Raw genomic sequence first — 25,698 nt, forward strand, 5'->3', positions numbered from 1 at the left:
CTGCTGTTGTGAGTAAACAAAGCCAAAGAATTTAAACACTTCCCCCCACTCTTTAATACATACCACTTGTTTCAGTTGGACTCTAACTATATCCAAGAAAAAGCTTCTTAAGTCCTGATCTTGAATTCACATACACCCTCTGGAAATAATTTCTCTGGCACCCACAAGTTCTGCTGATGTTAAAAGGGGGTTTATGGAAAATTACTTTAAAAATTTTCAGCCACTGATCTCAACCTAGCCAAGCAAAAGCAGCAAGACAAGAATGGACCAACTCGGGTTTTCAAGCCAGCTGCCTCAGGCCCAGTTGAAGTCCCTTAATTAACTGCGTTTAAAAAAAAAAGATGACATCACAAAACAGGTAATAGCAATGATTTAAGGGTGACTTGAAGCTGGATCCACAGCTGCAAAGCAGCCGTTCTTGTGATATTCAGTGACTTCACACCTCCTTGGGTTATTCTTCTGAACCCTGTTACTGCAAGGTTGAAGTATCACAGATGTTCCCTTTGCTTCTATCACCCACGTGGTTTTCTCTTTGTCTAGAGAGGTTGCATAACTAAAATAAACAGATTTGTTTCCTGTCTGCTGCTGCCAAGCAATTTAACAGACTCTAAGAACTTGCTGAGATCATTCTGGGAAGGAAGAAGTGAAACCCCAAAGAGAGAGAGAGAGAGAGAGAGAGAGAGAGAGAGAGAGAGAGAGAGAGAGAGAGAGAGAGAGAGAGAGAGAGAGAGAAACCATCTGACTGTCAGTAGACTATCTCCAAGGGCCAATTTCAACAAAAGTCGGAAATCAGGTTGACCAGTTTGTTTTGTTCCTCTCCTTTTCAAAAACATTGCCTTATCGGGAAGGCAAGGGGAAATCAAAAAAGTCAAGATGGCCGACACAATGTGATAAACCACCCGATTCTTTTGTGTGTGTGTGTGTGTTATATGCGTAATGCATCCTGGTAGTCCTTGACTTAAGACCACAATTGAGCCCAAAATTTCTGTAGCTAAGCAAGGCAGTTGTTAGGTTAGTTTTGCTCCATTTTACAACCTTTCTTGCCACCGTCCTTAAGTGAACCGCTGCAGTTGTTAAGTTAGTAACATGGTTGTTCAGTGAATCTGGCTTTCCCGTTGATTTAATGTTGTCTGGAGGTCATGAAAAAGAGAGATTTCGAAGTATTTCTAGCAGGACTACCAGATTCTGTAACAGTTTTGTTCCCTAGAGGCCATCCATCTGATAAACTAGCAAGATTTGTTTTTCTCGCCATGGACATGTAAACATCCAAACTAAATTGTGTTGTTTCTCTGTGTCATATAATACACGTGGGTACATATGCATAATTTTGTAATTATTTATTTATTTTGTTATGTTTTTGTAGTATATATTGGAGGTGCTGACCCTTTGAGAGCTGTATGCAATGAAGTTTCGTTTTAATATATGCCGATTGGTGTACATTCAAAGTGCCCAAGTTATTCTTTCTTTTCTTTTCTTTCTTTCTTTCTTTCTTTCTTTCTTTCTTTCTTTCTCTCTTTCTTTCTTTCTTTCTTTCTTTCTCTTTCTTTCTTTCTTCTTTTCTATCATCTCTATCTATCTATCATCTATCATCTATCTATCTATCTATCTATCTATCTATCTATCTATCTATCATCTCTGTCTGTCTATATATCATCTATCATCTCTATCTATCTAACATATCTACCTACCTACCTATCATCTATCTACCCACCCACCCACCCATCCATCCATCCATCTATCTATCTATCTGTCTGTCTATATATCATCTATCATCTCTATCTATCTATCATATCTACCTACCTACCTACCTACCATCCATCCATCCATCCATCCATCCATCCATCCATCCATCCATCCATCTATCTATCTATCTATCTATCTATCTATCATCTGTCTGTCTATATATCATCTATCTATCTATCATATCTACCTCCCTACCTATTTATCTACCTACCCACCCACCCACCCCTATCTATCTATCTATCTATCTATCTATCTATCTATCTATCTATCTATCTATCATATGGCCCCTGAATACTGCAACCATCATAAATACATACCAGTTACCAAGTGCCTGAATTTTGATCACATGACTGTGGGGATACTGCAATGATTGTAAATGTGAACAAAGTCACTTTTTTCAGTGTTGTTGCAACTTTGAACAGTCACCAAATGAATGGTTATACGACGAAGACTAGCTTATTTAAAAAAATGGAACTGTGTGTTGTCAAGGGCCCCATCCTGATTTTTTTTTCCCAGCTGCTCTGTGGTCACCTCTGGGGAAAGCCTTAAGCTCATTTACATACAGATGAGTCACTATACACGTAGTCCTTGACCTACGACCACAATAGAGCCCAAAATTTCTGTTGCTAAGTGAGACATTTGTTAAGTGAGTTTTGTCCCATTTTACGACCTTTCTTGCCACAGTTGTTCAATGAATCGCTGCACTTGTTAAGTTAATAACACAGTTGTTACGTGAATCTGGTTTCCCCCTTGACTTTGCATGTCAGAAGGTCGCAGAAGCAGATTCCATGATCCCAAGGCAAGGCAATCGTCATAAATACGAATCAGTTGCCAAACGTCTGAATTTTGATCACATAACCGTAGGGATGCTGCAAACAGTTTTAAGTGTGAAAAATGGTCATGTCACTTTTTTTCAGTGCCACTGTAAATTTTGAATGGTCACTCAAAGAACTGTTGTAAGTTGAGGACTTCCTGAATGGAGTGACTCATGTACAAAGCTTTCAGAAATTAATTAAGCAAAGACTACATATCAGAGCCTGGCTGTGGATGTTTGCAGTTGATTATTACAATTATCATTCCGAAACTGACTCTCTCTGCAGAAAGTAAAATGAAAAAAATCTCTTGAAATAACAGTTCGTGCTACATAAATCAGTCTTAGGCCAGGAAAAAAAAGATATTGTACATTCTTTCAAGATCAGCCCTAAATGAAGTAGGTATTCACATCTGCAGCATTTTTAGCATTCTTTCTCAAGTTGTGCGATCTGCCGATCTTTTTGCAGCTTCGTTCCACAACATTTTAAACTCGGAATGACAAGCGCACAAAGTAACAAATGCTCCATTCACATGACACAGCAGACATTATCAATAAACCACACCACATCGTTATATTGTAGAAAGTTAGCACCCACCCATCTCCTAAAACCGCGAGGGGGAACCTATGGCACGCGTGCCACAGGTGGCACACGTAGCTATATCAGTTGGTACGTGAGCTCAGCTCCAGCGTGCAGGTGCGCACAGGCCAGCTGAAGTAGAGAAAAGGCTGTTTCCTGCCTTCGGAGGGCCTGGGGGTGGGGGAGTGGGGAAGGCCCGTTTTTCTTTCTCACCTGGCTCGAGGGCCTCTCTAGGAGTCTGGGGATCTCCGGGGGGGAGGAGGCCATCTTTGCCCTCCCCAGACTCCTAGAGAAGCCCTGGAGGCTGGGAACAGCAAGAAATGGGTCCTACCGTAAGTTGTTAAATGGGCAATTTTCAGCCTCCAGAGGACCTCCAGGGAGGTGGGTAAGGCCATTTTCGCCCTCCCCAGACTCCTAGAGAGGCCGTGGAGCCAGATGAGAAAGAAAAACGGGCCTACCGGGCCATCATGTGCTAGGAGCAGGGCAAGGGGGGTCACACGCATGCATGGGGGCGTGGCGCATAGAATTATGGGTGTGGGTACGCACGCCCACCCTCCTGGCACGCAATGGCAAAAAGGTTACCCATCACTGTCCTAGAAGAATGAAATATTAAAAAAGCAGAATATTATATTTCCCTGGATGAGAAATGGAAAAACATGGGGGTTTTTTTAGATGGAGAAAGCAGCTTCCCCTTTTCTTAATAGCCCTCAGCAGATGTCAGCACTTAAGAGGTAAAGAGAAAGATAGCTCTATTCATAAGCAAATACCTTCACTCAAGGTCCAACACAGGAAAAAGCCATAATAGGAATTGCCTATTATGCCTTTCAGAACACAATCCCCTTCATTGCATCATCTCAGTTGCACCACCCCCAGCAAACTTCAACCAAATGTGGGAGCTCAGATAACCTATAGTGCCAGCTATGACCCCTACATAACTCCTACAACAGCCAATAGAATACATGCTCTTGCACAGGAACAGGAAGTTCAAGTGCAAAGCCTAAGAGAAGGTATGAAAAACCTCCACTCTCAACTCCATGTGGTCACCTGCACCAGAACCCATTGTTAAACCATCTTTCCAATCAGCCTCCAGCCTCCATTTTGTCTCCAGTGCCTTTCTCCCAGCTTCAAACTGAACCAGATGGATATTTCTTCCCACAATGTCATGGCTTGGTTCACACCAATGCTAAACCCATGGTCAACTTTTCACAAGCACAAATTTCTAGTAACGTTTAATCATGCTGTGCAAACCTAGTCCCTTTGTCCTGTATCCTGATGCACATTTCACTTTTCTCTAATGATAAATACATACAGGCATGCATGGATATGTTCACAATCACTCCCACTTTTTGATAAAGGGCACTGTTGCTTTAACAGCTCCTGTGAATGAAACAAATTAAAAACACAAATTGCTTCTTAAGTGCGGGATATATGTAGGCCCATCTTGCCAGCTTCACGAACAAAGGCGTTTTATATTAAATTTGTTTTGGCTGCTGAATGAACAGTTGAGCAAACACTCTTGGCTTGGTTCGCACATCATGCTAAGCCATTGCCTCTGGTTCACAAACTATAGTTGCTTGAGGTCTCCCAATACATTATGAAAAGCAAACAAAACTCAATGTATGATATAGGAGCCAGGTTCATGTCATTTACAGTAGTAGTATATTCAATTGAAAAACAAAACAGTAGAGATTACAAAAATAAACATATCACAGACGAAACAATGCATGTCTTCAAGAAGTATTCTTGCTAATTGGCAAGTGGGGAAAAAAGTCATCCAGCATCTCTACATTGGTGTTGACACTGAGAAAGCCAATGTCTTGAGTTCCTTAACCAGTTGTAGAGGAGCCTCTCTTTACTTTTACTGCATCTGTATCCAGTTTGGATAACTCTGGGCAGTTTTTCTTCACTACACACCAAGTTATCCAGTATAGAGATAACTATATATTGGGGTTGCTACTATATATATAGGAGTGATAGCTCCTATATCTTTTAGTATTTTATACATTCAATTTTAAATTGGTTTTAAAAGTTTGGGGTTTTAAATTTGTCGGGGCCAAAATTATTTAATTTGATTTTATTCTACTTTTAAATTTTGTATGTATGTGTTTTTATTGTTTGGCTGTGCACCGCCCTGAGTCCTTCAGGAGTAGGGCGGTATAGAAATCAAATCAAATCAAATCAAATCAAATCAATCAATCAATCAATCAATCAATCAATCAATCAATCAATAGCTGTATATGGGTGTTAAAAGATAGCAGTATTCCAGTATTTGAGAGGCTGCCACAAAGAGGGGGTCAACTTATGTTCCAAGGCACCAGAAGGCAAGACAAGAAACAGTGAATGGAAACTAATCAAGGAGAGAAGCAACCTGGAATTAAGGAGAAACTTCCTAACAGTGAGGACAATTAACCAGTGGAACAGGTATGCAAGTCTTGGTCTTTTCCCGTGTAAGATTGAGAGTATCTTGGCGACGTTTCGACGAGGTCCCACTCGTCATCTTCGGGCTGGTGTCTTCGGCTTTGTGCATGTGCGAACAAAGCGTGATCCGATCACGCTTTGCTCGCACATGCACAAAGCCGAAGACACCAGCCCGAAGATGACGAGTGGGACCTCGTCGAAACAGGTCCTCATGCTAATGACCACCATAGATCCCCATAGTCATATGTTCAAAATTTGGGATATTTGGCAGCAAGCGTGCATTTATGATGGTTGCAGAGTCTCGGGGTCACCATTTGCTACCTTCCCAGCTGGTTTCTGACAAGTAAAGTCAATGGGGAAGTCAGATTCACTTAATGACTGCACGATTCCTTTAACAACTGTAGTGATTGACTTACCTAATGTAGCAAATATGCCACTTAACGACCATTTTGCTTTGCAATGGAAATTCTGGTCCTAATTTTGGTTGTAAATCAAGGATTACATGTACCGTATTTTTTGGAGTATAAAACACACTCCCCCCCCCAAAAAAGTGGGTGGAAATGTCTGTGTGTCTTATACAGTGAATGCTGCTGAAGCCCTGCCCACCCACTGGCGCCCACCCTTGGCCTCTGCCTTCCAGCAATTTGCCTCCTTACAGCAAACAGCGTGGTCAGCTTCAGCACAGCCTGATTTAGCATGAGCAGCTGATTGGTGGTTGGATCTGCCTCTTATCAGCTGTTCCAGGCTGCGGAGATCGCTGCCACCCATTGGTGCCATCGCCGCCCATCACCGCTGCCACCTATCGCTGCCTCCGCATGCCCCATTTTTGGCCTCCACGCATCCCGTTTTCAGCCTCCCCTCACCCCATTTTCGGCCCGTTCCAGGTGGCGGGGATAGGCCACCTGGAACGGGCCAAAAATGGGACATGCGGAAGCCAAAATGGGACGCGCGGAGGCCAAAAATGGAATGCATAGAGGCCAAAATGGGAGGCACTGAGGCCGAAAATGGGGCACGCAGAGGCGGCGATAGGTGGCAGTGGTGATAGGTGGCGGTGATCCCCGAAGCCTGGAACAGCTGATCAATGGTATTACGGGAGGCAGATCCAACCGCCAATCAGCTCTCATGCTAAATCAGGCTGTGCTGAAGCTGACCACACTGTTTGCTGTTTGTTGCAAGGAGGCAAATTGCTGGGAGGCAGAGGCAGATTTTTTTTTCTTGTTTTCCTCCCCAGGTGCGTCTTATACTTCGGAGTGTCTTATAATCTGAAAAATACGGTATGTTATACTCTGTTTGTATAAGATTATAAAGTGTTGGCTAATTAGCAGCTCAACTTCTTTCTTCCCTGGACTGCCATAAATATATGATCCTTTTATGGTTAAAAACAGCAGTGTAGAAAACCTACAGAGTGTGTTTTGTTCTCGGCTCTCTGAATTTATTTTAAAAAGAAAATAAAGGTAAACCTTCAGTACAAAAATATCGACCAGGGAACTTCAAGTGGAATGTGAAAAATTACATTAAGAAAAAAAGGGCCACGAATTTCCGGAATGTTATGAATGAAAAAGAAGAACAGACTGAATATTGACAAAAAAAGAACTCAGCACAACTTGCTTTAACACTTTAGTGCAATTTTGACTGTGCACCACTGCTTTACAAACTTCTAATAACATACGACTGTAGTAGCAATGCCTCAAGTTCTGAGTATCTACTGTTACTTGCATCAAAATCTTTTTCCGCCATTGGGATTTGTACAAAGCAGAAATACACAAGCTTCATTCGATGGCATCATTCAGTGGTGGGATTCAGCCGGTTCTCTCCGGATCAGGCAAACCGGTAGCGGCGACTGTGGGAGGCTCCGCCCACCTGCCCGGATGTAATGCAGGAGCACTGCGCATGCATAAAAGGCCGTGCACATGCGCGGAGGAGGCGCGTGTGCTCACATTTGCGAACCGGGAGGGAAGGTAAATGAATCCCACCTCTGCATCATGTCTGCTTGGCACTAACCATACTTCTATGTATGTTGAATTTCCACCCATTAAATGTTCATCAGAAGGTGCAGAAATGTTCCACTTAAAAGGACATACGCCAGTTTCCATACTTCTCACTCCTGAAATATAGAATGCTGTCTCTCAGCCGTACCTATTACTCTTGGGGAGGGAAGGACGGAGGGAGGGGGAATCCCAATTTCTTCTTCTGTAACCTCAGCTTTTTTGGGGGGGGGGGAGGAAAATACCATTCTTTACATGAACTCCTGCCATTTTTCCCCCACTGGGATTTTTAAAAAAGCAAGGCCTTTATTCATTCGCGAGAAAGCCTTCAGGCTGAATTCACATTCATCTAACTGTAAAGGCTACCATGCAGCCCCTAAAAATTCTCCCCAAAAAATGAAATGTAGATTTAGAAAACATTCAGGGTTTTTTTTTTCCTAACCAAGAAGAGGGTTCCTGGGAAAGATCTAAGAACCAGTTTGCCATTTTTACTGGTTCCTTCCTGTCCTTGAACTTCTGCTATTTCCTATCCAATTCTATTTTAAATAGTCATCTGAGCTCTTGCCCTCTTACATTTTAAGGAAGAATGGAGAGGGAAAGAGACAAGGGGAAGAGGGGGGAATCTCTTTTTTCCTTCATAATTAGGAATCCGGGTAATGCACAAACCAGATCTTGGAAAGTAAAATGAGTAGTATTTGCCTGAGTTTTCTTTTAGGAATCAGTGATATTTCAGCATGTGTATATTTTAACAAAGAGATGCAATGGCTCAGTGACTAAGATGCTGAGCTTGTCGATCGAAAGGTTGGCAGTTCAGCGGTTTGAATCCCTAGTGCCGCATAACGGGGTGAGCTCCCATTACTTGCCCCAGCTTCTGCCAACCTAGCAGTTCGAATGCACGTAAAAAATGCAAGTAGAAAAACAAGGACCACCTTTGGTGGGAAGGTAACAGTGTTCCATGCACCTTCGGCGTTTAATCATGCCGGCCATATGACCACGGAGACGTCTTTGGACAGCGCTGGCTCTTTGGCTTTGAAACGGAGATGAGCACCGCCCCCTAGAGTCGGGAACGACTAGCACATATGTGCGAGGGGAACCTTTACCTTTACCTATATTTTAACAAGCGGGCAGACAAAAAGGGTGGATTTTGAGCTTGTCTAAAAATGTGCAATTATATGGAGGTGGAGAGGAAAGCAGTTAAATTAACTCCATTAGAGCAGCTAGTAAAAACTTACAGGCTCCAAAGGCCTAGAAACCAGTAGGCTGAGTAGACCCCATCTGATTTTAACAACAGGTCTGCTGTTGTTAATAGGAACAGTGAGGTGTCTTTCCTTGCCTTGGGCCACAACTTTCATGACACCATTTCTTTCCTTTAACATTTCACAGACTGGGGAAAATAGAGGCACACTTTCAACACCCCTATTCTTATGCCAAGGACTACAGCCTCAGGGCTGTAGACGCATATCCTTGTTATTTCCAACTGTCTGCTCTTTCTTTTTCATAGTTTGCCCTTTACCAGAACTCACATCTGGCTGCAGAGATTTCATCTCAAAAGTTTCCACTGTTGCAGCCTGTTGCGCTGTCGAGAAACTTAAACAGACAGACTTAAATGGATTGTTGAGAAAGCAGTGATTGTCTTCAAGAATAATCTATCTTCCGTCTAGATTTGACCCTGGCCAGAGATAGCCGATGAGGGTTTCTCTTTATCATTTTTGCCTCTACACCTCAGGAAAAACCTGGCCTCCACTTAATCTACTGTTACCGGAAGGGAAGCAAATCTGGAAAACCAGTTATTGCACATCAAATAATAACAAAGTGCAGAGGAAACATTTTAACTATTAGATGGCTTTGAGCTAAACCTCAACAGATGCCACTATGATAGTTCCCATCTCCCGACTTCATGGGTGGCACTACTTGTACTACTTTGCAACACACGGCGAAGTATTTCCCTCTTTCAGACAGACAATGTTTTGTCTCCAATGGAGGATTGCTGAGACCAGTAGCAAGCACCTCCATTCCCTTCCTTTGCCAAGGTTTCTTGTTGTTCAAAGTAAAGAATGGTTTAAGAAAGCATGATGGATTCCAGTTTAATAGGAGGCAAGGCAGTAAGTGGCTCAGTGGCTAAGACACTGAGCTTGTCGATGAAAAGGTCGGCAGTTCAGTGGTTCAAATAGCTAGTGCCGAATAACAGGGTGAGCTCCCGTTACTTGTCCCAGCTTCTGCCAACCTAGCAGTTCGAAAGCACATAAAAAATGCAAGTAGAAAAATAGGGACCACCTTTGGTGGGAAGGTAACAGTGTTCCGTGTGCCTTTGGCATTTAGTCATGCCAGTCACCTGACCACGGAGTCGTCTTCGGACAGCGCTGGCTCTTCGGCTTTGAAGCAGAGATGAGCACCACCCCCTAGAGTCGGGAACGACTAGCACATATGTGCGAGGGGAATCTTTACCTTTTACCTTACCAAGGAAAGAACTAGAGATCATCTCTCTCCAGGAAGGTTTTCTTGATGTGGCATTTAAATAATAAAGAAACCCACATTTCCTTTAGTTTGTACATTGTATATAATTGGCTTTATTTCAAGATAACACCCTCTCAAACCACAACAAGAATTTCATCATAGTAGACAAACTTTAAAAGAAAAGAAATGAAACACAACTGAGTCAGTCAGTGCATGAAGCCAGTTCCATTTTCTTCTGAAATCTGATGAAAGTAGGAGATGACCTATGGGAAATTATTTACCTTGTCATCACTTTTCTTATTTATTTGTTTGTTTGTTTATCAAATTTATTTGCCTCCCATTTTGAAGTTCAGGTGACTCTGAGTGCTTACATCAAGATAAAACAAACATTCAACATTTATAAATAGAAAAACAGGTTAAAATTACAAAAAAAAAATTGAAAACGAGGGTTTGAGGGAAGGATGCCTTCTCTGTCAGAGTATGAATTACCTCACTGAATTGCCAACAGCTTCTCCTTCTGGACTCCCAACTATATAGACAAAAGCAGCTAATTGAATTTGATGTAAGCAAGGCTAGACGAGATTACTACTCGAACAGGAGGCCACTAAAAATTCCAGGTTGTAAACCATCCCAGTCCCAAACACAACAGGCCACTTTCATATTGTCAAAAAAGCTACACATGAGTATTATTTATTCTACTTGTTTATTCCACTTGTATCCCACAATGCTCCAAAGCAACTCTCGGCTGTGAAATAGCTGTAATCACCAGAAATCAAGCTCATTGATTGAAGCAAACTTTACCATTTTTAAGCCAAAGTTATGTATGTTGTTGTAGAGTCACCAAAAGCTGACCTCAACCTGGAGGAACCATTATTTGCTTATTATATGGGGGAGGAAAGACAATCTGTTGAAAGTCTTTTATCTTTCAAAGAGACAAACATTCCAGCCTGTAGATGGCCTATTATCATTGCACATCCATCAGCTCCTGTTTCCCTCCAGGTTTGAAAAGCTGCCCTTGTTCCACATAGCTTTGGACCGTGGGGACCGACTGGAGTGACAAAACTCTTTTGATACATGAGCCGTCTGCTGGGAAGAAGAATTTTAACATCGTGTTACCTTGCAACCATGAGATCCTACAAACAAAATATTCCCAGGTTCCCCAAAACACATTGGTTAGTCTTGCTTGAAACAGCCAGCTAGTGTGAGAAAGGAAAGGCGTACAATGGTATTCAAACATGACTGCTCCTCATTTCCGTATGGGTTGCAAAGACAACTTCCAACCCAATTGCACTTCTTGTTCACATGTGTGTTCATTGAAAACACACATTTACATAATTATTTAAGCGGTGGCTCAGGGGTTAAGATGTTGAGCTTGTCGATCAGAAGGTTTGAATCCCTAGCACCATGTGACGGAGTGAGCTCCCGTTACTTGTCCCAGCTTCTGCCAACCTAGCAGTTCGAAAGCATATAAAAAATGCAAGTAGACAAATAGGGACCACTTTGGTAGGAAGATAACAGCGCTCTTTGTGCCTTTGGCGTTTAGTCATGCTGGCCACACGACCACGGAGACGTCTTCGGATAGCGCTGGCTCTTCAGCTTAAAAACGGAGATGAGCACTGCCCCCTAGAGCTGGAAACGACTAGCACACATGTGCGGGGCAACCTTTACCTTTAATGTATCATGTATTCCCTTCTCCTGCACTTGGAATTGGGAAAAAATTCATGGTTTCTTGGTTTTTTCTTCAAAAGCCCTTGTTTCTATTCTGTACAGATAGTCCTTGACTTACAATCATTGGTTTAGTAATCATTTGAAGTCGCAATGGCACTGAAAAAAGTGACTTATGACCATTTTTCACACTTTTACAACCATTGCACCATCCCCATAGTTACACGATCAAAATTCAGACACTTGGCACCTGACTCATATTTATGATGGTTGAGGTATTCCAGGGTTACGCGATCACCTTTTACAATCTTCTGACAAAGTCAATGGGGAAGCCAGATTCCCTTAACAACTGCACTGATTCACTTAACAACTGTGACAAGAAAGGTGAGACAAAACTCACTTAACCACCGTCTTGCTTAGCAACATAAATTTTGGGCTCAATTGTGGTCGTAAGTCATAAATCAAGGACTACCTGTAATTTATGCCTACAGATTAGCCATTTAACCAGGCCTGTTATAGTCTACTTTAGGCTTTCTGTGATTAAAAAAATGGCACAAGGAAGAAAATGAGCATTACACATTGCTCTTTTGGAATGGGCACCAAACCAATACAAAAATATCTATGTTGATATGAAAGAACATGCTTTACAGTATCAGTTATGCAACTGAAAAGCAAGCAATTCCTTGGTTCAATGCCTTAGATCCTTTCTAAGAATTCAAAGGAGCGCTTTCTCAGTTAACTCTTTAGTGTCCTGACCACTTTAATGACTCTTTCTTGGTATTTCAGGGTGTCAGCAAAGAACAACATTTAAAGAACTTCCATCTCTTCCATTGTGGGGGCTAGGTTGCTAACAATTAATCAGAATCTCCAGGGGCTTTCAAGTGGAAGATTCTAGCAAGAAAATATTGAATCATAACAGCTTGCTAATGAATCTCTTGCCATCGGCATCTTGAGCATCCTTTCTAAGAGAATGAGCAAGCCAGTGAAGAAAAGAAACTTTTACTCTATCCTTTCTCCACCAACTCACTCTACTATAATGCTGGTCAGAGTCCTCCTCCTTTCTCAGCCAGTGCAGAAATTAAATTGGCAGAGGAGATATGAAGCAATCTATCTCTTTTACTCTGGCCTGCCGCATTCTCAGTTGGATGTGTGGGAAACGAAGCTTCTTCCTACAAAGAAAAGCAACAGGCTAATGGCAAGTTGAATCATACTGCCAGCTGCTTCATTCTCTACCACCACACAAACAAAACAACTACGGCTTGGTTTCTCTTCTAGCTGCCCTTTTCACAAGTAAAAAGCAAGAAACCCAAATGTAACAAGTACTAGCTATATTTACCCCACCACACCCCAAAGAGAGAGAGAGAGAGAGAGAGAGAGAGAGAGAGAGAGAGAGAGAGAGAGAGAGAGGGAGAGGGAGGGAGAGGGAGGGAGAGGGAGGGAGAGAAACAATTCTGAATTGAAGGCACGTGCACACCAACACTGACTAAAGAAAATTACGGGGGGGAAATACTTCCTGCGGATGTTAATTTCCCTAATTTGCCAGTCTGGGATTGCAAAATCAAGATGAAATTATTCCTGCAGATATTTTCCCCCAATAAATATGTACATGTGTATGTGACACACTTCTATGTGTATATGTACATATGTATTTGTGGATATATATGTTTAACCAAAGACCATCCTCTAAAAAAGGAGGGGAAATACTGTGACATCATCATCGATATTGAAGGATTAAAATTCTCTGTAAAATAAGAAACCCTGTTTATTCTTGCATTCAACCGCATGAACATGTAAAATATAGCTTTGTACACATAAACCACTCTCAGGTACATCCATGCACAAAAATATACATTCGTACTTATTAGCCACCCTCCTTCCTGAAGAAACAGAGGAAGAGAATGAAAACAGAGATGGAGATGATGGAGATGCAGATGGAGATGATAAAGAAGGAGATGGAACTGGTGGAGATGGACATAATGGAGATGACGAAGATGAACATGATAGAAATGAAGATACAAGGTGGAAATGGACATGATAGAGAAGGAGATGGAGGAGGAGATGAAGAAGATGGAGATAAAGATAGAAATTGAGGTGGCAATAGATATGATAGAGAAGGAGACGGAGGAGATGGAAATGGAGATGATGGAGATGAAAATGGAGACAATAAAGGAGATGGAACTGGTAGAGATGAACATAATGGAGATGACGAAGATGGACATGGTGGAGATAGAGATTGAGGTGGAAATGGACAGGATGGAGAAGGAGATGGAGGAAATGGAGATGAAGGTAGGATCCCTACACTGTGAAGGAACAGTGACAAGGTAAGGGGAAGCAGAAACTGGAGAAGAAGGGTAAAGAGACAGAATTTTCAGGAGGATTCCTGCTAGGGTCAATAAGCAATGATGATGCTGTCCATTCATCTGTGTCCAATTCTCAGCAATTCTATGGTCCAGCTCTCCACATTTTCTGATCTTTCACAGCTTCTTCAGTAATTTTATGATCTGGCACCACGCTTTTGGCAACCTTGTTTCCTTTTGCCGCTGACCATTCCAAGCATAACTGCATTTTCCAATGACTGTGAACACATGGCATGGCCAAAATCAGTAAAGCAGAATTTTGTGACATTGCCTTCCAGAAATATATATGGTTTCAAATGCTCCAGTGCTTGCTTGTCATCTTTGCTGTCCAAGGAATGCACAGGAGCCTTCTCCATCGCCATGGCTCAAGGAAGTTGAGCTCAACAAATACACATCTCTATATACTGATCCTGGAATAACTTTCCTAACAGCTTTTCCCCTAAAAAATATGCGTAGATCTTCTCATCCTGTTTAGTCACTAAGAAATTATGCAACAGTCCACCCACATTCAGGAAGGAACAGGATGAAAATGTGTTGGCACGGTCCTCTTCTCATGGGTCTAGGACAACCCGCTGTAGACAATTTGTTGGGGCCAACTTGCCACCGCCAACTCACCACAGCCAATGTGCCACAGCCAACTTGCCGTGGGACAAGAGTTACACTAATATCGAAGAAATGGTGGAATAGAATCATTCAAGTATGGATGCAAAAGGAGGGACAGAATGAACTGTGAATGACAAAAATTAAAATATGTTTTAATTATTTAAATTGAATTGTTGAATCGTCCTTTGGCGAGTTGTCCTGCAGCGAATTGGCCACAGCGAGGTGTCCTGTGGTAAGTTGGCTGTGGCCAGTTGGCCATGGCGAGTTTCCCATTCTGCTTTTCATTGTCCTTCATATAAAAAGGATGGTTGCCAATGAAGAAGGAAGCAAGAATGCCACCATCTTCTGGGTGAAATCCACAGACAGAGAAGAGAATGTACAGGATCCTGCTTACTTCAAAAGTAATTATTTAGAGAGAAACAATCTGTTCACCTTCCAAGGAAATACTTTTGACCTTTATCAACAAAGCTATATTACAGTGATGGGTTTCCAATATTCTTACCACCGGTTCACCGTGCACATGTGGCACCTTCTGCACATACACCTGGCCTTCCACACATATGCTTTGCTCGCTTGCGTGCCTTCCATGCGTGCACCCGGCCTTGAAAAGTGCCTAAATAGGATATCATAGAGACGGGGCAGGTGGGTGAGCCCACCCATGATATCCGCTACCAATTCGCCCAAACCAGTACGAACCGGCTGAATACCACCTCTGCTATATTACCATATTTTTCAGAGTATAAGACGTACCTTTTTCCCCCCCAAAAAGAGGGTGAAAATCTGGGTGCGTCTTATACTCTGAATGTAGCCCCACCCAGCCTTGCAAATGGAGATTACAGAGGCTGAAAAAAGCCTTTGAAAAAAGCTTCAGAAAAAAAGCCTAAGAAACGAAGCTTCAGAAAAAAAGCCTCTGAAAGACTTTAATTTAAAATAATATGGCAAGCAACAAAAAAAGAATCAGTAAAGGTTCTAACCAAACTATGTTAACAAATCTGGAGAATGACACAATAACCAACAGATTGGAAGAGGTTAATCTACATACCAATACCAAAGAAAGGAGATTGAACAGAATACAGATAGTCCTTCAGAATAAAAGCCTCTGAAAGAAGCTTCAGAAAAAGAGCCTCCAAACAGAGCTCCAGAAAAAAAGCCTTTTTTTCCTGAAGCACTGTTTCAGAGGCTTTCAGAGGCGGTAAAAAAAGTTTTTTCTGAAACAGACTTTCAGAAGCAGGGGGAAAAAAAAGCAAAGCACAGAGCTCACAACCAACAAATCTGTTGCTAAAATTCACCTCTGGAAACAGCTGATTGGGGGTATTCCGGGAGGCCGATCCATCCACCAATCAGCTTTTTTCTTATTTTCCTCCCCAAAAACTAAGGTGCATCTTATACTCTGGTGCATCTTATACTCTGAAAAATACGGTAATTCTAGTAGTATCCCTCACATCTTAGAACACTTTTAGATGAAACTCACCAAAACTATATGACTTTGCAATATGGCCACAGGCAAAAAAAAAAAAAAGCTTACTATCCTAACAACTTTGTGGTATATCTATAAAATATGGCTTTCTCCTGGGAACAAAGAAAGCAGCCACTTAAGTTGAAAAGTGACATGGGTTTCTCATTTTCCACCTTCACTGGATCTTTGCCTCATCAACTTGTTTTCCAAGGATCCCAGAGCAACTGCTAATCAGACTTAAACTGTTAGGCACAAAGGAGCTGGACTACAGATTAAGTGACAATTACAAAATATATATATATTGCTCATGCCCATACTCAAAAATCTAATCAAGGAAAGTTCAAATATGAGTCAGCACCTGATAAAATTCAAGAGAATTTAAAGAGGGCTGGCTGGGCTAAACTGTTTATGGCAACATAGAGATTCGAAGCTGATGACACATTTAACTCCGCCCTCCAATTGCATAAATCACTGTAAAAGCCCTGCTTTTTCAGAAACAGTTCTCTGGCCTTTTGAGCAAAACCATTCATTTGCACTGACAAGGGGCAGCTGTCTGTTCCATACTGAGTTTGCAATAGTTGCATTTTTTTTACTGCTTGAGAAGCAGGAAAAACCTTCTGCCTCTGATGCCAAACTAATTTTACTGGCCACAGGTATTTATGCACCTGGTCTGGAGTGTGGATTGTGAAGGTGGGTGGTGGGTGGGGGTGAGGGGTGATTTGCTATTCTGCTGGAGGCCTCCAAATATCTGAGGCCAACCCTCTTTGTAACTGCACATTCCAGAAGAATATCTGCAGCACTAGACAAGACAGTTTTAAGGGAATATTCTCACTGTTCAGCTGATAAACTTCCAAGAAGAGCCAGGGTTTCCTGGAAAAACAGTTCAAAAGTCACTTTATGAAGGTCTGGATATATTTATTTTTAAAACAAAGTTTTTTTTATATAACTCCTGTTTTTTTTTTAATTCAAATGTTGGTTTATTTTTAATTTACATAACATAAGATTCATTACAAAGATCAGTGATTCCTGCCACAGTGGCAATTAGATGGAACATAAATCATCATAGCCAAGAAATGTACTCATTCTAGCCAACTAATGATGCAAATGGGCATCAAGTAACATAGACAGAATCTAGGCAAGAAAAATAACCAATCCCACCACAGGACAGCATTCTTAAAATAAAGCTCTCTACATCCCAAGACCTATAACTGAATTCAGCCACATTTCTTAAAACTGCAATTAGAAGCTCAACTGCAGGAGACAGCTTTTTCTTTTTTCCCCATTAAACAAGACAGAACGAATTTCTCAAAAGGAAATAAAGTTATAAAGGCAATGTAGGCTAAAAATATTTCATGTATGAACTTGGAAAACTTTATAATGCAACAGCTCATCATCTTCTATCCCAGCAATGACCTCAGCGGGTGAGTTCACCCTTTTTAAAAATGGCAAGGGGCTAATCTTCATGACAGAACAGACATGAATTGTGCTAGAAACATTAAAAAAAAAAAAACTACCAGAAATTGGCTAATCATAGTTCATCGGTTCAAATCCCTAGTGCTGCGTAATGGGGTGAGCTCCCGTTAGTTGTCCCAGCTTCTGCCAACCTAGCAGTTCGAAAGCACGTAGAAAATGCAAGTAGAAAAACAGGGTCCACCTTTGGTGGGAAGGTAACAGTGTTCTGTGCGACTTTGGCATTTAGTCATGCCGGCCCCATGACCACAGAGACATCTTCGGACAGCACTGGCTCTTCAGCTTTGAAATGAAGATGAGCACTGCCCCCTAGAGTCAGGAATGACTAGTACATATGTGCGAGGGGAACCTTTATATATATGTTTTTCTATCGAGACACCTGGTCTACCCCAACATGTGGGAGGGGGCATTCTGCTCCCTTTTGCCTTTCAGCTCCAATCCAGGAGCCCTCAAGCAGTTGCATTCACACCAAATCATTTTTATACCAAATTTATATTTTGCTGTTAAAGAAATAAAGGGAGACTAGTATAGATCTATTTCAAGCTTTTTAGTTTTCATCAGCTAGCCATACCCTTACTCGGATTCAAACTTGGGCTTCCTGCATGTTAGACAGTTGAATTAACCTTCTGAGCCACAAGTTCTCCTCCCTTCATCAGCTTGAGTCAGGGGAAAGATTAAGTGTTTTTCTATCGAGACACCTGGTCTACCCCAACATGTGGTTTATTTCACACACACACATTTATATATACACACACACATATATATATACATATATATAATAGATAGATAGATAGATAGATAGATGATAGATAGATAGATAGATAGATAGATAGATAGATAGATAGATATGATATGATATGATATGATATAGAGAGGGAGGGAGGGAGAGAGAGAGAGAAAATGAGAATGAGCTAAGTATTTGCGGAAAGAATAAAATCAAGGATCAAATGCAGTAAGTTATTTTGATATATGCCCTGAAGGAGATGTGAGTGTGGCAAAGCATTACACCACTTCTATAAATGAAGCCAACAATCATACAAGTTTGTTCTCTGTGGATTGGAGGAGCAATATAATTCCACTATTTCTTTCACTGCTTTAATCAGAGATGCATCAGGATCACTGTACATTCAGAAGTGTATATATTAAAAACAATACAAAGATAGCAATCTCCAAGGTCTGGCTTCTGCATGCATTTCTGTTGTACGTTTACAAACACAGGAAGATGCCATGCAGTAAATCTGCTAATTTGCATGTCCAGACTCATACGCTTGTCTGGCTGTAAATGTATATCCAAACATGTGCTTTATTGCTGAGCTGTACAGATATTGAGGTTTTTTTTAACTAGGCATAGGGCAATATAAACAATGGCATCTGAATATTAGAAATTTCTGCAATTTCAAGCAGGTTCTTCCACATGCATTCAAACACACACACTAAGGACTAGAAACATGCCCTTCTGATATGACTAGAGTCAAATACTGGGGCTACAGAATTCATTTCCCCATCTTACATCCTGCAGTTTTTCTGCCTACCTGCATACAGAATAATCTAATAGTATTCATACATAGCATTTGAAGGCACTAGGAGATTGTGTTTATCTGTGTATGATTCAAGAAAAATTAAATGAATTAATTTTACTAAATCTTCTCTCAAGCAACCCAATAAATAAACAGAGCCTTTCCCCCCCCTTCTCTCTGTCTATAGATAGAGATGTCAACTAAAACATGCAAATAATGTCGTATTAATTCCAGGGAAGCCAATGGCCTTGGTTGCTAGGTATACACAATATTCATAACCAGGTGAAAGAGAGATCTCATGGGTACCTTTGAAGAACATGGATTGCTTGATTAATTTCAAACACTGGCAGAAAAGGAAACAGGCTACAGAAGAGATGTTTGAGAAATAAAATGCACAGAAGCCTCTTTTCTGGAATGAGGTTCCATATCAAGATTTGAAAAGCTCCCCAAGGCCCTGAAAATCTGTTTCTTGATTCAGATCCTTGGCAAATGGTTGAAGCTCTCTTTTTTCTTCTTTTTTCCTTGTTCCCATCAGGGCTTGTTATTTCTGTCATATTTGTTTCTCTCTCTCTCTCTCTCTCTTGCTCTGGTTGTTTTAAATATTTTTAACAATTTGTAAACCTCACAGAGTCACAAGGAATTGGGTGGCATATCAATCAATAAATTATTAACTATTATTTAGGGGGGCAGGAGTGAGCATGATGTGCAGATTCAGCTCCTTGAATTTAATTTAATTTAATTTAATTAATTCAATTTATATGCCGCCTTTCTCCAAAGACTCAGGGCGGCTTAATCCATTTAAGTTCAATTTTTTTTTCCAAAATGAGAAAAATGATTAATTCAGCTGAGGTATATGATGGGTATACAATCTAGACCAGGGGTCTCCAACCTTGGCAACTTTAAGACTTGTGGACTTCAACTCCCAGAGTTCCTCAGCCAGCTTTGCTTCAATTCTGGGAGTTGAAGTCCACAAGTCTTAAAGTTGCCAAGGTTGGAGACCCCTGATCTAGACAATTGGATAGGAAGACTCTTGCTCTGTCATTGCAAATACATTTCTATGAAAGTACAGGTAGTCCTCAATTTAGAACAGTTCATTTTGTGACCGTTCAAAGTTATAACAGCACTGAAAGAATGACTGATGACCATTTTTCACACTTATGACCATTGCTGCATTCCCCACGGTCACGTGATCAAATTCACATGTTTGGAAACTGAGTCATACGTGCAGTTTGCAGTGTCCTGGAATCATGCGATTCCCCTTTTTACAATCCTCTGAGAAGCAAAGTCAATGGGGGAGCCAGATTCATTTAACAACCATGTTACTCATTTAATTGCAGCGATTCACTTAACAACAAGTGGCAAGAAAGGTCATAAAACGGGGCAAAATTCACTTAATATCTCGCTTAGCAACAGAAATTTTGGTCTCACCTCTGGTCATAAGTCGAGGACGACCTGTATAAATTGGCAGAAAAGGAAGCAAGGTGTAGGGACAGATATTTTAGAAAGAATATGCATGGAAATTTCTTTGTATCATTGTCTTGATACAATGCTGGAAAGACTATCCACAAAGGCAGAGAAGGCCTTTAAAATTCTAACCGCTTGCAAATGCTGTTAAAAGATCATTCAAGTGCAGCATGGAAATTTCACTCCTGTAACAAAAATAAATATGGAATACACCACACACACACACACCCTCACACTAGTGGCCACCCACACATAAGACATTAAAGCCATTCAGTTCTTTGAAAAAGTATCAATAAGTAACTTGGAGGCCTTACTTTGAAATAAGTCAAGTTTATGACAAAGCCAGCCTCACATCAACTAGGATCCCATCCAAGAATGAGAACTTTGTGGCCTTCTCAACGTTGCTCAACTACATTTCCCAGCATCCCTCATCTCCCCAGAAAAGATTTGGCAATATCTTTGGCTCCCTATTCTAATTACTCCATCCAAATTGGCATAGACAGAGAAGAGAATACTTGTCGCTCGCGGTTGAACTGTTGGGGTCCTTGATGCTCTCTGAGCTTGGTTGTTTTCTTGCAAACATTTGCAAGATGATTAGGGGACTGGAGGCTAAAACATATGAAGAACGGTTGCAGGAACTGGGTATGTCTAGTTCAGTGTTTCCCAAACTTGGGAACTTCAAGATGTATGGACTTCAACTCCCAAAATCCCACAGCCAAAAGTTCCCAAGTTTGGAAAACACTGGTCTAGTTTAATGAAAAGGAGGACTAGGAGTGACATGATAGCAGTGTTCCAATATCTCAGGGGCTGCCACAAAGAAGAGGGAGTCAAGCTATTCTCCAAAGCACCTGAAGGCAGGACAAGAAGCAATGGGTGGAAGAGAAGCAAGGAGAGAAGTAACCTAGAACTAAGGAGAAATTTCCTGACCGTTAGAACAATTAATCAGTGGAAGAACTTGCCTCCAGAAGTTATGACTGCTCCAATACTGGAAGTTTTTAAGACGAGGTTGGATAACCATTTGTCTGAAGTGGTGTAGTTTCCTGCCTAAGCAGGGGTTTGGACTAGAAGACCTCCAAGGTCCCTTCCAACTCCCTTATTCTATTTCATTACCAAACTGTTACCTAGTTTTATGTTACATAGTTTGGTAGTGAAATATCTGCAAGAAAACAACCAAGCTCAGGGAGCACCAAGGACTCCACAGACCAGGAGAAGTCATAGCCAGCAGAGGGCTTCATTTTCAAAACTGTATCAAAGATGGACCTCCAAATCATCACCAGTTTGATCGCCATAGCATCCGCTGATGCAAGTTCTAATCCAGCACATCCGGAGGGCATCCCATTGAAGACAATTCATTCAGGAGGAAAGGAGAACAGACTGACACCATTTGACTACACAATCAGCTCAGTGAGTTGGCTGGCTCCCTCCCAGCCCCTTCCTGATCTCAGACACTGATTCCCGGGCCAAACACAAGGCAAGGAAAATGCCATCGGCATACTGATGCCACTTCTTTCCAAAGTCCAAGCTAATTTGTGTTAGCATTTGTTTGTATTTTAAAAAAAAGCAAGGCGGAGGAGTGTTTTTTAAGTGGAGCTGAGTTAGGGGGAGACCATGGAAGGTTGCAGGTTCAATTCTGGGTATCTGCAGCTCTGTATCTGGTGGAGGGACCCACCCCAAATGACACTGGAGGTTAACTGGAAAAAATCCATTTCTGTGGATTTCAACACAGGCACCCAATCTTGTGAAGGATTCTTGACATATGAGTCTCCTCTCCCCACAAACTCTCCAGGAGAATCTACCGGGTAGACCAGAGAGGGTATTCAGCTGGTTTAGACCGGTTCGCCCGAATCAGTAGCGGAAATCACAGGTGGGCCCCGGCTCTATGCCATCCTATTTAGGTGCATTTTTGAGGCCGGGCGCATTTGCAGAAGGTGTGTGCATGAGCAAAGCACATGTGTGGAAGGCAGGCACATGCGCAAACTGGGCGCACACCCGCATGAAGTGAGCATGCGTGCATGCGGCAAACCAGTAGTAACATAATGTGAAACCCACCGCTGGGGTAGACTCTCCCCTTTCCAACCAATATGCTATTCCACTGAATCAGTCATCAAAATGGGGTAGGGATGTGGGGGATTGAGAAGGGAACATAGGTTGTAGCTACCGAGAAAAAGTTCTACTCTCACTAGAATGAATTCCTCTTCAATTGGAATTACCGAATTACCGAAACATCATGCATCTTTTATTTTGCCAATAAAGTTTAGCATTAAAAAGAGGAGGGGGGGAAGCAAAAGGCTGGCCTAGGAAAGTGGGATAATAATATCAATAACATCTGGAGCACTGATGACACACCACTGGCATTGACAAAAATCACCCATCGGTCAATTGCAAAAGGCAGAGCCTTGGAACAGTTGTGCAATCCTGCAAAGATAACCTGAAGGCCTTCAAAACCACAACATGCCTACCTGCCCTGAGTCCTTGAGTAGGTCTCGATAAGGACCAAAAAAAAAATGCCAAATCCAATCTAAACATCTGGCCAACCAACCATAATAATAATATCAGCCAGCATTCCATTTCCTGGCAATGTGCTATTATTGGGGAGGGGGGAGAGAGAAAGGGGGGGTTGTGTGCATTTGGCAAAGGAAATCAAAAGTTTCCAGAAAGCTTTCTTCACTTTTGGCGTCAGGGAGAACGGGAGGAGCCCTGGAGGACAGGCTGGCCGTCTGCATCTTTCCATCGCTTTCTCCAACGTGTCCCTAGACAGAGGCGTTGTGCCAAAACGGAGGGAGGGGGGGGAAGGGAGGGGAGGGGAGGGAAGAGCCTGGATTTTTTTTTTAATTTAAAAAAAAAACCCCAAAAAACCAGCTTTCTCGCGACCGCAGGGAGGAACGCTGGCTGCATCGCCTCCACCTGAAGGACTCCTCTCCATCCTTCCTCGCCGCCCAGCCGGCATCGATGCGTTACGCGGCGGGAGGGGAAAAAAGACCCTCGAAGCGACCCCCCCTTTTTTTTCCGGTTTCATTACTTCAACCGGCTGATTCTGCCCTTATATATTTTGGGCGAGGAGGGGGGTGTGGAGGGGAAGGAGGGCTGTGAGGGGGAGGAAAGGAGGATTGGTGGGAAGGGAGCATTGGGGAACGACAAAGCCCATGCTCCGCTTCCCCAAGAGAGAAGTCGCCTTAGCCCTGAATTGTGACGCTCCTTTCCTTTTGGGGAAAGGAGGCAAATCGGGGGGGGGGGCGACAAAGGACGGGGAAGGAAGGTGTGTGGAGATGGGTGTGGGGGGGTCATAGCTTGACCGCCGCGGTTAGAAAGGCTCTCAGCCTCCCGGGGAAAGCCGAACGGAGTCTCTCTGGATTGCTAGGATAGGATGGAGCGCGACTCTCCGCACCCGCCCAACGCTGAGGGGAAACCCTCCCCGCCGATCTCAACCCCCCCCCCCGCGGGTTTCCTTCCCAAAGAGCCCCGTCAGGCGCGGAGCAGCCCGTCCCCTCCCTCCCTTCCCTCCCCTCCCCTCCCCTTCCTTCCACTTTCCGCCCCGCAGCCTTCAGGGTTACCCAGCCATCCCCCCCCCTTCCCCGCCTCTGACCCTCAGCGTCGCCCTCGGCCCCTCTCTTCCCTCGCCCAACGCCAGGGCCAACTTCGGCGGCTCTGAGGGGAAACGGAGCCGATCCCTTCTTCTTCTTCTCCTTCTCCCCTCTCCTCGGGCCGGGCTAGCCCGAGACACGGACGCCGCTTGAGATCGAGTCGATCGAAGGGTTTCCTTTTCGCCACTTCTTTCTTTCTTTTCCCCTTGGCTTCTTTCAAAGTAGATCTCTCTCTCTTTCTCTTTTCCCTTCCTCCCCGTTTCCCCCCTTAAAAAAAAGGAGAAGAACCAGAAAGCAGGGCAAAGAATCAAGGCGCTCGAGGCTGAGAAATGGAAGTTTAAGCAGGAAAAGTATGAAACGCGGGGGGGAAAAAAGAAATTGGACCGGATAGATTTCAAAGGCACCGGCAGGGGTTATCTCCCCCACCCACTCACCCCACAATAATAATAATAAGAAGAATAATAAAATAAAATGGAACTCAAAATAATAATAATAATAATAATAATAATAACTTGGGGCTTCACTCCTGCGGGTTATCCCCACCCCCGCCCCCGATTCAACTTCCCAAGTCTTCTCCCAATTTAGACTTAACGGCGATCTTGACTTCTCCTTGCTTCCCTCCCACCCACAAAAAGGAAATATTGAACCCCGATCCCGGTTCCCACTCGGGAGATTTTTTTTTTCGCCCTCTGAAAACAAAAGGAACCCGGATCGGGAAGAAGTGGGGGGGGGGGTGGAAAGAAGAATGACGCGACACCCCCCCCCCACGCCCCAACATACATACACACGTATGCACACTTTGGAAAAAGCTAAGAAGCCTTTGGCAAAGACCCCCCCCCCGCGAGGAAACTGGGGCGCTTTGGGATTCTTGCAATCGGAAGCGCCTCCGTTTGCTTTTTCGCGGGTGGGTGGGTGGGTGGGTGGGAGAAGAGCGGCAGATCGAAATCCGTTTTCACGCAGGGCATATATATTTTTCCCCCTCTCCCTCCCTCCCTCCCTCTCCAGTTTTTCCAGGCGCGGATTGCGAAGAGAGGGTCTTACCTTGGGGTTGAAAACGGGGGGGAAGGTGGTTGCGCGCGAGGAGAAATGCCCTGTCTGTCCTTCGGAGGGAAAGGGAGAAGGGAAGGGAAGGGAGGCGACCGACAGTCCGATAAAAAAAAAAAATCCCCGCCTGGCTGGAGAGACTGAGCGAGCTGGAATAACTACCAGGCGGGTTCGGAGGGGGATTCCGCCATGTCAATGATGTCGGACCACATGGGATTTGTGACCAGCCCACATACCATACAGTCTGGATTAGAAGCTACTGTGGGAAAGGATGGGGGTGTGTGTGGAGGAGAGTAATCAGCTGAGAAGGAACGGGCGGGGAGGGAGGGAGAGGGAGGGAGGGGGGAGAGCAAGGCCAGCGAGGGAGGGAGGGAGAGAGAGAGAGAGAGAGAAAAGCAGGGCGGGAGGGGTCGACATACCCCTGACACCACACCTACAATATATATAGTTATATATTTATAATATATATGCCAATATAACTGCCATTTATAATATATATGCCATTATATTTATATATAATATAAATATTATATATTTATAATATATATGC

General features: G+C 42.9%; 1 protein-coding gene across 2 annotated transcripts in view; it reads right to left on the reverse strand.

Annotated features, from left to right (window-relative positions):
• The window catches only part of FNDC3B (fibronectin type III domain containing 3B), a 313,079-nt gene extending 287,628 nt beyond the window's left edge, over nucleotides 1-25,451 (reverse strand). For both annotated transcript variants that reach the window (XM_034438975.3, XM_034438974.3), the window contains exon 1: nucleotides 25,146-25,451. The gene's annotated coding sequence lies outside the window, so the exon portion shown is untranslated. The remainder of the gene's footprint in view (nucleotides 1-25,145) is intronic.
• Nucleotides 25,452-25,698: the final 247 nt, after the last annotated feature.

This window comes from Pantherophis guttatus, chromosome 6 (genome assembly GCF_059756535.1).
Source record: "Pantherophis guttatus breed Tessera chromosome 6, ASM5975653v1, whole genome shotgun sequence".
NCBI lineage: Eukaryota > Metazoa > Chordata > Lepidosauria > Squamata > Colubridae > Pantherophis > Pantherophis guttatus.